Here is a 9,102-nt window from a genome sequence, read left to right as displayed (position 1 = left end):
GGACAAAGATTAGTTTTTATTTAACCTTAATATGATCCTACTGATAATGAATCTTAAGATGGCACTAAAAATAACTAATGTTTCTATATTTGTAAACATCTCATTTAATCCATATAGCCACGAGAGAAAAGTATTATCATTTCCATTTTGCACATGAGGAAACTGAGGCCTAGGCTTGTTAAAGAATTATTCATTGTTAATATGGCTAGTAAATGTCTTAGGGCAGAATTGGAATTCAGGTTTTCCTTACTTTAGGTCTTTTCTCTATCTACTATACCACCAAGCTGCCTAATTACTAAGTGCAGAAAGTAGGATCTGGATCTAAGGCACTCCCAACTCTTAAGTCCAGCACTTTTTCCCACACCACATATGAAATGCGATAAAGCATTTCAAAGAAAAGTCCTCTTAGGTAGACTGAACAGTAAGTATGAAATTCTCTGATTGTTACAGATCTTACAAAATGAAAGTCCTTTAACACAGCTCCGTTAAGAAGGGTGTGTACAAGATCTGTGTCTATAGGAGATTTTAAGTACCTAACTGAAAGTTAACTGTAAGCTAGTAAGGAGAAAAATATCCTCAGGATACTGCTCACACTGGAGCCCTTTGAGGCAAAATTTGATCACTGTGAGGAAGCAAAGGCAAACTACAAAGTAATTGACATACCTTCTTACCTCTCAAGGCAGCCATTCCACTTTTAGATAACTCTGATGGTTGGGAAGATTTTTTTTCTTATATCAAGCACATTCAGAGGAAAATTTAGGTCTGATGTAGGAAAGAAATGCCTAATAACTAGATATAAGGATGGGTTCCTGGGAGGAATAATGGGTTCATTCAAGTCCTTTAAGCAAAGACTGCATGACCACTTGTTGGGTATGACTTGGAAGAGATAATTGTTCAGTTTGGGTCAGAAGATACCTATGTCTAAAAAGATGAGTCTCATTAACTCAGAGTGAAGAAAGCAGAATTAGGAAAACAATATACACAATGACTACAACAATAATGTAAACAGGAAGAATAAAAGTAAATACAAAAGTGAACGCTGTAATTATAATGACCAAGCTTGTCACTAAAGAGGAAATGAGAAAATGTACTTCCTTTCCTTCTTTGCAGAAGTGGAGAACTATGGGTGTGGATCATTGTATATATTGTCAGACTTGGTTAACAAATTGGTTAGTTTTGTTGAAATGCTCCCTGCCTTTCTTTCTTTTCTAATTTTTGTTTTAAGAGATGGCTGTCTGGGTAAGCATTACAGCAGGAACATATTAAAAATGTAGGTGATGCAAAAACAAGAGATCAGTTTTTTAAAAAGATGGATCTTATAGAATCAATAACATTTGAGGACTTGGAGGAACCTTAGAGAACATGTATTTCAATTCTCTTAATTTATTAGGAACCCAAAGCTCAGAGTTAAATGACTTGTTCAAGGGCTTATAAACTAAGTGATCAGGTTCTACTTAAGTACCTGAATAAAATATCTAACTTAAAATATAATATTTTACTGTGCAGCAATTATAAAAACGTAAACTTAGGTTCACTGAGCTAGATACCTTCCTCTGAAATCTGTATACATTTCGTATTTAATGTTCTATATTCATGTTGCTTTCTCCCAATAATCTGTAAGCTCCTTTACGGAAGAGACCATTTTGTCTTAGTATTCCTAGCCTTTTGTGCACAGTTGAACTGAATTGGAAACAAAAGATAAAATTGATCTCTGTTCAAGAAACAGATCTGGGTTTTAGTTCCAGTTTTGTCATTTACTAGCTGGGTGAACATATATACATAGATACATACACATACATACATATACACACACACATATATAAAACTTCTCTGAGCCTCAGTTTTTTCATCTATAGAGTGGGGATGAGAATGCTGGAAACTGCTACTTCCCAGGGTGGGAGGAAAGTTTTGCTTTGTAAAATGTAAAGAACTATGGAGTTTTAATTATCTTTTTGTGCACTATTGGTTCCGTCTCCTAGTCCACATCCCTGGGCTGTAAGAACCTTCAGGAAGATTAATTGACACATCCTAGCCTCTTTGTTGCCTTTGGGTGATATCTTAATCATTGACTCAGAGTGACACATTCATGCCAGAATTGAGAACTGGGCAATATCTTAACACTGTACTCCCAACTACCTTCAGTTACACTTTCAGATACAAATTGGATCCTGTACAAACGGATGATCCTAGACTCTCATTTTACACCAGGAAGCAGCCAGTTGGAGTAGAAAATGTGCTGGACTTGAAGTCGGGAAGTCTCACTCTTACTAGCTGGTCAATTGTACGCAATCATAAACTTAACCTCTGTGAGTTTTCTCATTTGTGAAATAGAGACAGTGAAGCCAGGCATACTTTCTCAACAACGTTGTAGTGAGGTTTAAACGAAACAATGTATGTAAGTAGCATTTTGCAAAGCTTAAAGCGTATAGATTGTAGTTCCAATTACCTCGAAGATTCTTTATGAGGGTGGAACGAGATATTGGTGCCCACACATGCTAGAGCTGGAAGAGTTGAGACTTGGTTGACCAAAACGGGGATGATAATAATTTCATTTATTCACCACGGTGTTTTGAGGAAGGTACATTTTACAAAGCATTATTGCATAAATGTGGATTTTAGGGCCATTTGGATTTCAGAGCTTTATCATTCCGGTTCCAGTTGTCCGAATTGTGTGGTCTCTGATTCATGGATGCTTTTGCCCAAACTTCAGAGTGCTGTATCAGTGCCAATTATGCGTTGTTGTTTCAGGGCTTGACTTTTTTTTTTTTGGACATCCACTTTGAAAATTCTGTGGCGTCGAGTGGGATTCCGAAGTGAGCAGAGGAGGGTCTGGAGACCGTGCCGTCTCCATGGTAATTCTGGGAGTCGCCGATGCGGGTTCGGGGAAGGTGAGGCACTTAGCCGGGGAAAGTGAGGTGGGGGGAAGAGGGGTGGGGGGGGCGGGACTCCTCCAGGGGCGAAGGCGCGTGGGCCGAAGGAGCTGCGTCACGCTGTGGTGGCGGTGCTTGGGGTGGGGGGAGGGAAGGGAGGAGCGGAGAAAACGGGGGGGGGTAATGCTGGGCGCGCCCCTCGCAGATCACGTGACGCAGAGCACGCAGTCGCCTTCTGTCCGTTGGTCCTGGAGCGGCGCAGCCGGAGCGCGGCCGTGAGGTGAGCTCGCGGCGAGGTTGGGAGGCCCGGGCCACCAGCGGGGCGGGGGCGGGGGCCGGGGCCGGGGGGCGGGGGATGAGCCCTGGAACTCTGGTCCCGAGGCTACTCTGGCTTACTCCTCCGCTCGAACCCGCTGCCCACCCGCACCCAGGAGGCCAGGGGACTTCTGCCGAGAGCGTGGCGGGCGTGAGAGTGGCGCCCAATCTCCGGGGCGCCGGGGGGGACTGACGGCGGGCTCGGCCAATCGGCGCCACCCCGGTGGGGGCTGGTACGCGGCGCCGCGGGGAAAGGAGCGCGGAGCTGGCCGCGCGGGGAGGGGGACGACGGGCTGTGCTGGGCGGCTTCACTACCGCATCTGTTGTCTGCAGCCTCGGCTCTGGAAGATTCCCCCCTTTGCTCCACTCTGCCCTTTGGCGGGCAGTGCACCCCTTTTTGCTCCTTGAGGGAATGCACCCCCTTTACTCCTCCTCCCCATGGGGGAGTGCACTCCCTTTACTTGTCTCGTGGGAGGAGTGTGCCCCCCCTTTGCTCAGCCCTTTTCCCGTCGGGGAAGTGCTTCCCCCCCCTTTTGCTCACCTCTTTTCTCTATTGGAGAAGTGCGCCCCCCCCACCCTCGCTCACCTCTTTCTCATAGAGGAAGTGCTTCCCCCTCTTTTCTAAGCTCTTTTCAGCACGGCGAAGTGCGCCTCCCTTTTTACTTTACCCCCTTTTTGCTCAGCTCTTGCCCTCGGGGGAAAAATGCATCCCCCTCCATTTCTCAGCTCTTCCTCACGAGGGCAAAGTGTGCCTTTCCCCTTCCCCTTTGGGAGTACGTTCAGCCTCTGTGATGGACTCTTCTCACTGAGGCAGCACACTCCCATTCCTTGGCCCACGCTCCAAATGATTATGGGGAAATGCAAACAATCTCCCTCCCCCCACGATTTCCAAAGCTTTTTGTACAGAAGAAATAGGGCTTTCAGGCACCCGAGGGCCTTTTTCTGGATTCTACGCCCTTGTGCTTTGCTTCGCTTAGGCAGTTGAGATTGACCTCAGCTTTGCTGATCGCTGTGTTGCCTCCCCCACCGCTGCAGCTCCAGACCAGGGCCACCCACAGGATTTAGGTAACTGCCACTATACTGCCTGAGGTGGTCTGGAGTCAAGGACAAGCTGTTCTCCCAGTTTCAGATTCATTCAGAATTGAATCGTTTGGAGTTGGAAATAACCACTTGAGGTTCTTTCTCCGGGTTCTCTTCTTTCTTCTCCTTACCCACCTATGGCAGGAAATCATCCCTGTTTCCTTCAGGTGAAATCTTTTTTGACAGGAAATTCTTTTTGAACCACTGGTGGTAAGAAATCCCAGATTCTCTAGCTCAGCTTCGTGGCTCTTCTCCACGTTTCCTCTGCCCCTTCTCACCAGGAAGAAATCCCAGAAGTGCCATTTGGCGGCTGTTTTTCCAGTGTCACCCCTGGACAACTTCGGGATAACATTTCATGTTCTGCATTAGAGGAATATGAAGTATTGACTGTAAGGTGATTCCTTTGCCCTTTTCTGGCCACTTTGCCCGCATCCCCCTTTTCCCTATTAACATATGGTCTCTTCAGAGATAGTCAAAGTTTGCTGTATTTCGAATATTCCTCAAACTCTCTTAGTTTGAAATCCTCCCTCTCTTTCCCTACTTTCTCCCTCATCCCCCAATTGCTGGAGTTATAACTGCTTATGGGTAGTGACATTCTAGGGAATAGACAGTAACTTCTGGCCTCACTCCCTGTTGGGAGGCATTTGTGTGTCCAGAAGGAAAGGGAGATGTTGCCTTACTGTTGTCTGAAATTAGGCAGAATAGCATTTTCATTTGGAGGAGCATTCATGATAAAACTCCTCCCCCTCCCACATTATAAGAAACTCAGTATAAAAAACTTTAAATTAACCAGTATTTTCAGAATTAATATTCTGAAATGGCATAGTAATAAAATGTGGGTTTATATTATATATGTATGTTGCCCATATAACAATAAATTATAATAAATTGGAATTTTAAATCAGATCATTTACATCATTAGGGAAGAGGGGTGTTATATTTTAGTTATTTCTGAGCCATAACTGATAAGGTATTATGTATAAAAAGTATTTCTGGGTTCTTTCTCTTTAACTGACTTTAATCTATGAGTTGAGCCATTCTGTATTTCTTTTCTTTTATGGGTTGCTCTGGTCTTAAAGCATTTTACAGACAAAGACCAATTTTTTCTTTGTTAGATGTTAGGTAGCAGAGGTAAAGTATGATGGGAGTTAGCCATTGTCTTCTCTCCTTTTCTGACTTACCCACTTTTACTTAGTTGAAAAAAAAAGTCAGAAGTTCTCTAATCGTTTGCCATGAGTGCTGTCAGAATTTTAAAACATCTAAATATTTTCTTTTGTGTAATGAAGACAATTCCAACACAAATTATAATACGGTGACACTGTATGTCTTAATACATTTTATTATATTAATTCAATGTTAATAAAAATTATTCTTTGTCATAAGTTAAAAAATTTTGTGTATTTTTATTTCTCTAATAATGGATTTTGTGGAGGCTATCATCTTAGGAATAATGAACTATAGGGGACTATATTTGATTTCTCAACATTCTTCTGTGGGACATAGCACCATCACCTTTCCATGTTTGGCAGATGTACAGAGAGCATTTCCCAGGAAGGTCTTCTGAATTTGTGAGAAGTTGGCACAGAAATGAGGCCAATTGAAAAGAAAGGGAACTAGAAAGCTCCATATTGAAGGGCATTTGATATATTAACTTTCTAATGCTTACAGGAAAGTGACTTTTTTTTTAAAGCAGTTGGGGTTAAGTGACTTGCCTAGGGTCACACAGCTAGTAAGTGTCAAGTGTTTGGTCTGAGGTCGAATTTGAACTCAGGTCCTCCTGACTTAAGGGCCTGTGCTCTATCCACTGCGCCACCTAGCTGCCCCAAAATGCCTTTTTTTTTTTTTTTTTTAAAGGCAATTGGGGTTAAGTGACTTGCCCAGGGTTATGCAGCTAGTAAGTGTCAAGTGTTTGGTCTGAGGCTGGATTTGAACTCAGAACCTCCTGACTTAAGAGCTGGTGCTCTATCCACTGCACCACCTAGCTGCCCCCATTAAGTGACATTTCTTAAGAGGCACAGTGGAACCCTCCCCTCTTGATGAGAACATAGAGTTCAGAGTGAGAAAGAAAAGTAACACGGTCAGAGCCTGAAAGGCACCTTAGAGATTGTCTAGTAGAACCCCTTAATTACTGGTGAGGAAACTGACCCAGAGAAGGAAAAGGATAATGTGACAAGTTGTCTGTAAATCTGTTTGTTTTTTTCCATTGAAGAAATCTTAGTTCTTCCTTTTCCTACTTTCTACTGCTTCCCACTATTGTTGTGATCCTTTGTCAAAGACAATCTTACTCTGTGGCCTAATCTGTGTAAGACTGCTTGTCTGGAGCAGCCTTTCTCTGGACCATCAGTCTCACATGAGGCTGAGGTTAAAACTGTAGGAATCGTGGGAATTACCTTCCTTGGAGATACCATCTCATCTTTCTCCAACTAGTTAATATGACCTTAGGCTTTTTTACCCACTTACTCAGTAGTCTTACCACTCTTGGTAACTTCCATCTCTTTTCTGGTCAGTCTTTTCTTGATCCGTTCACATCCAACATAACTTTTTCCTTTCTCCATGTTCAATGTCTGTTGTCTGTGCCAGAGTCCTGTAGTTCCCTTACCCCCCTCCTCTATCAGTTCATGTACTCTATTAATTCAAAATTTGCTTAAAATTTTTCAAGAAAACTTTTATTTCAGACACTTTAGCCAGTACTTATATTCTTTTTCGCTTCGCTTTTAACAGTCATATATGGTATACACGGCATCCCAAACGTCTTAGGGGAGTTTTAAGCTACTGATGCTGTTCAAGCTTAAAACTGAAGTAATATTTTTGGGACCCCCATATAACAGCATTACCTACCCTCATTTGGACATGAAATACAAGTGTATTGATAAAATTTGATATATATATATATCTGGAAAACATGTATGTTGATATGAGGTCCTTGGCGAACTAGATTAAAAGGAGGGTGGTGAAATTTTACAACAAAATAAAGACTATTAAGCTTATTTTAATGCCAGAAATGTTTGCAGCATTAAAAATTTTGGTTCTCTGAACAATTTAATATTTAGTATTTTGGAGGAGGGAAATACTGTTAGTATTGACATTTTCTAATGGAGCATTAGGTTTTTCTACATATTTTGGGTGCTCTGATGTGTTATGTTTTCATACCTCTTTGAATAGTTAAAAAAATGTTTTCTCTGAATCATCCTCTTTCCCTTCCACTTAAGTTTTCTGCTTATGTTGGAGAAGCTTCCCTCAGGAAAACCTGTTTTGTCCTTGCCAAGGCAGATGAGTTAAAAGTTGCATCTATAGAGTTGCTTTTCTTTGGCTGTGGGGAAGGAGAGGGTGTGCAGATTGCCACAGTGCCCTTCCAAACCTGTGTGGAAAGTTGGAGCATAGAGCAAGTTGATTGGTTTTTCTTTCCTTGGAATCAAATGGGAAAGCCCATTTTCTGAAAATTAAAAAGAAAATCCTAAATCTGAACGCCACTTTTAGAGAAACAGTTAAATTGCTTTGCAAACAACTTTCCTGTCTTTTTGGCTAGAATGATCCGTCCAGCCACAAAGCCTGCAAAAATCCTGGCAAAAGGAGGAACTTCAGGGAACAGGCTGTGCTGGGCACACTGGGGGTGGATGCTTGAGAGGTTTTTGACTGCTTGGTTACTAACTCATAGAAATTTAGACTTATCAATTTTGATTCTTGTTGGCCCAAATACTGCATCTTGGGCAGGTTCAATTATACACTTTTTTTTCATGAATTATAGAAGTAATGAGCTTGTGAAACTTCATAAAATCTCAGGAGCCAGCTATGACTCATACTGAGTATAAACAGGGTGCTTGTGTGGAAGTAGGTGGAGACTGGAGGCCTCTAAGTGCTGAAAGATGCAGTTTTGCATGATAAATAAAATGTCCTATTTGGAGTCAGTAATATCAGGGTTGGAATCCTGACCCTGACATCTGTTATCTTTTTATCTGTGGGCAGGTATTTAATCTCCCTGATCCTCAGTTTCTTCATCTGTAAATGGGATTAATAATGTTTGTATTACCTGTCTTACAGAGTTGTGAGGATCATGTGAAATAATGTAGGTAAAGTATTTGGGAAACCTTAGATTGCTATATGCATATCAGCTTTATTATTAATAAAGAAGAGCAGAACCAAGAGAGAGAAGGGTGGCTTTAATTTTAAGCTGAGCTTGTATTATCAGAAACTCAATCCTGGATCCTGAAGTCTCACTTCCCAATAATAAAGATGAATGTGTGTCCCCCCCCCTCCCCAAAATGGCCCTACCTGCAAAATATGGAGAGTGACCCCCTCTTCTCCCTCTAATAGTTCATGGATTTGGTCTGGTTGTGGTTAATGAATGAATATTTTCCACGGATTGTGGAATAGCTTACTTTGCCTCAGAAGGATAAGTAAGTGCCTTCAGGGACCCAGAAATGAGTGATTGACATAGAGTAGGCCTGGTCTTGCTCCATTTGTCCCCTAATTTTTTTCCCTGCTTCTATGTACTTCCCTTTAGTGTTAGAAAAGGAAGAAATTTCCCAACTGTTTCACCAAGGTGCTATTGTTATTTGGGTAGGGTGGAGTAATTAGGTATACTTCTCTAGGTGCTACTGGTGCCTGAGCACCCAGTTTTCCACTTTCCTTTGGGAGGGGCCTAGTGCATTTTTTTTTGCAGGATAGTGGGGTTTTTTTTTTTTTTTTTTTTTTTTAGGCAATTGGGGTTAAGTGACTTGCTCAGGGTCACACAGCTAGTAAGTGTCAAGTGTTTGATCTGAGGCTGGATTTGAACTCAGGTCCTCCTGACCTCAGGGCCTGTGCTCTATCCACTGCATCACCTAGATGCCTCCTTACA

The 9,102-nt window shown here is 42.1% G+C and overlaps 1 protein-coding gene across 2 annotated transcripts in view; it reads left to right on the top strand.

The window, feature by feature from the left end:
- Positions 1–3,074: 3,074 nt before the first annotated feature.
- PHF20 (PHD finger protein 20) overlaps positions 3,075–9,102 on the top strand; it is a 113,267-nt gene continuing 107,239 nt past the window's right edge. For both annotated transcript variants that reach the window (XM_027867044.1, XM_027867043.1), the window contains exon 1: positions 3,075–3,150. The gene's annotated coding sequence lies outside the window, so the exon portion shown is untranslated. The remainder of the gene's footprint in view (positions 3,151–9,102) is intronic.

The sequence above is a fragment of the Vombatus ursinus genome, unplaced genomic scaffold, assembly GCF_900497805.2.
Source record: "Vombatus ursinus unplaced genomic scaffold, bare-nosed wombat genome assembly UNPS02014785.1, whole genome shotgun sequence".
Classification (NCBI taxonomy): domain Eukaryota; kingdom Metazoa; phylum Chordata; class Mammalia; order Diprotodontia; family Vombatidae; genus Vombatus; species Vombatus ursinus.
The sequence above is the reverse complement of the archived record's forward strand: the minus strand, read 5'-3'. Positions and strand labels throughout refer to the sequence as shown.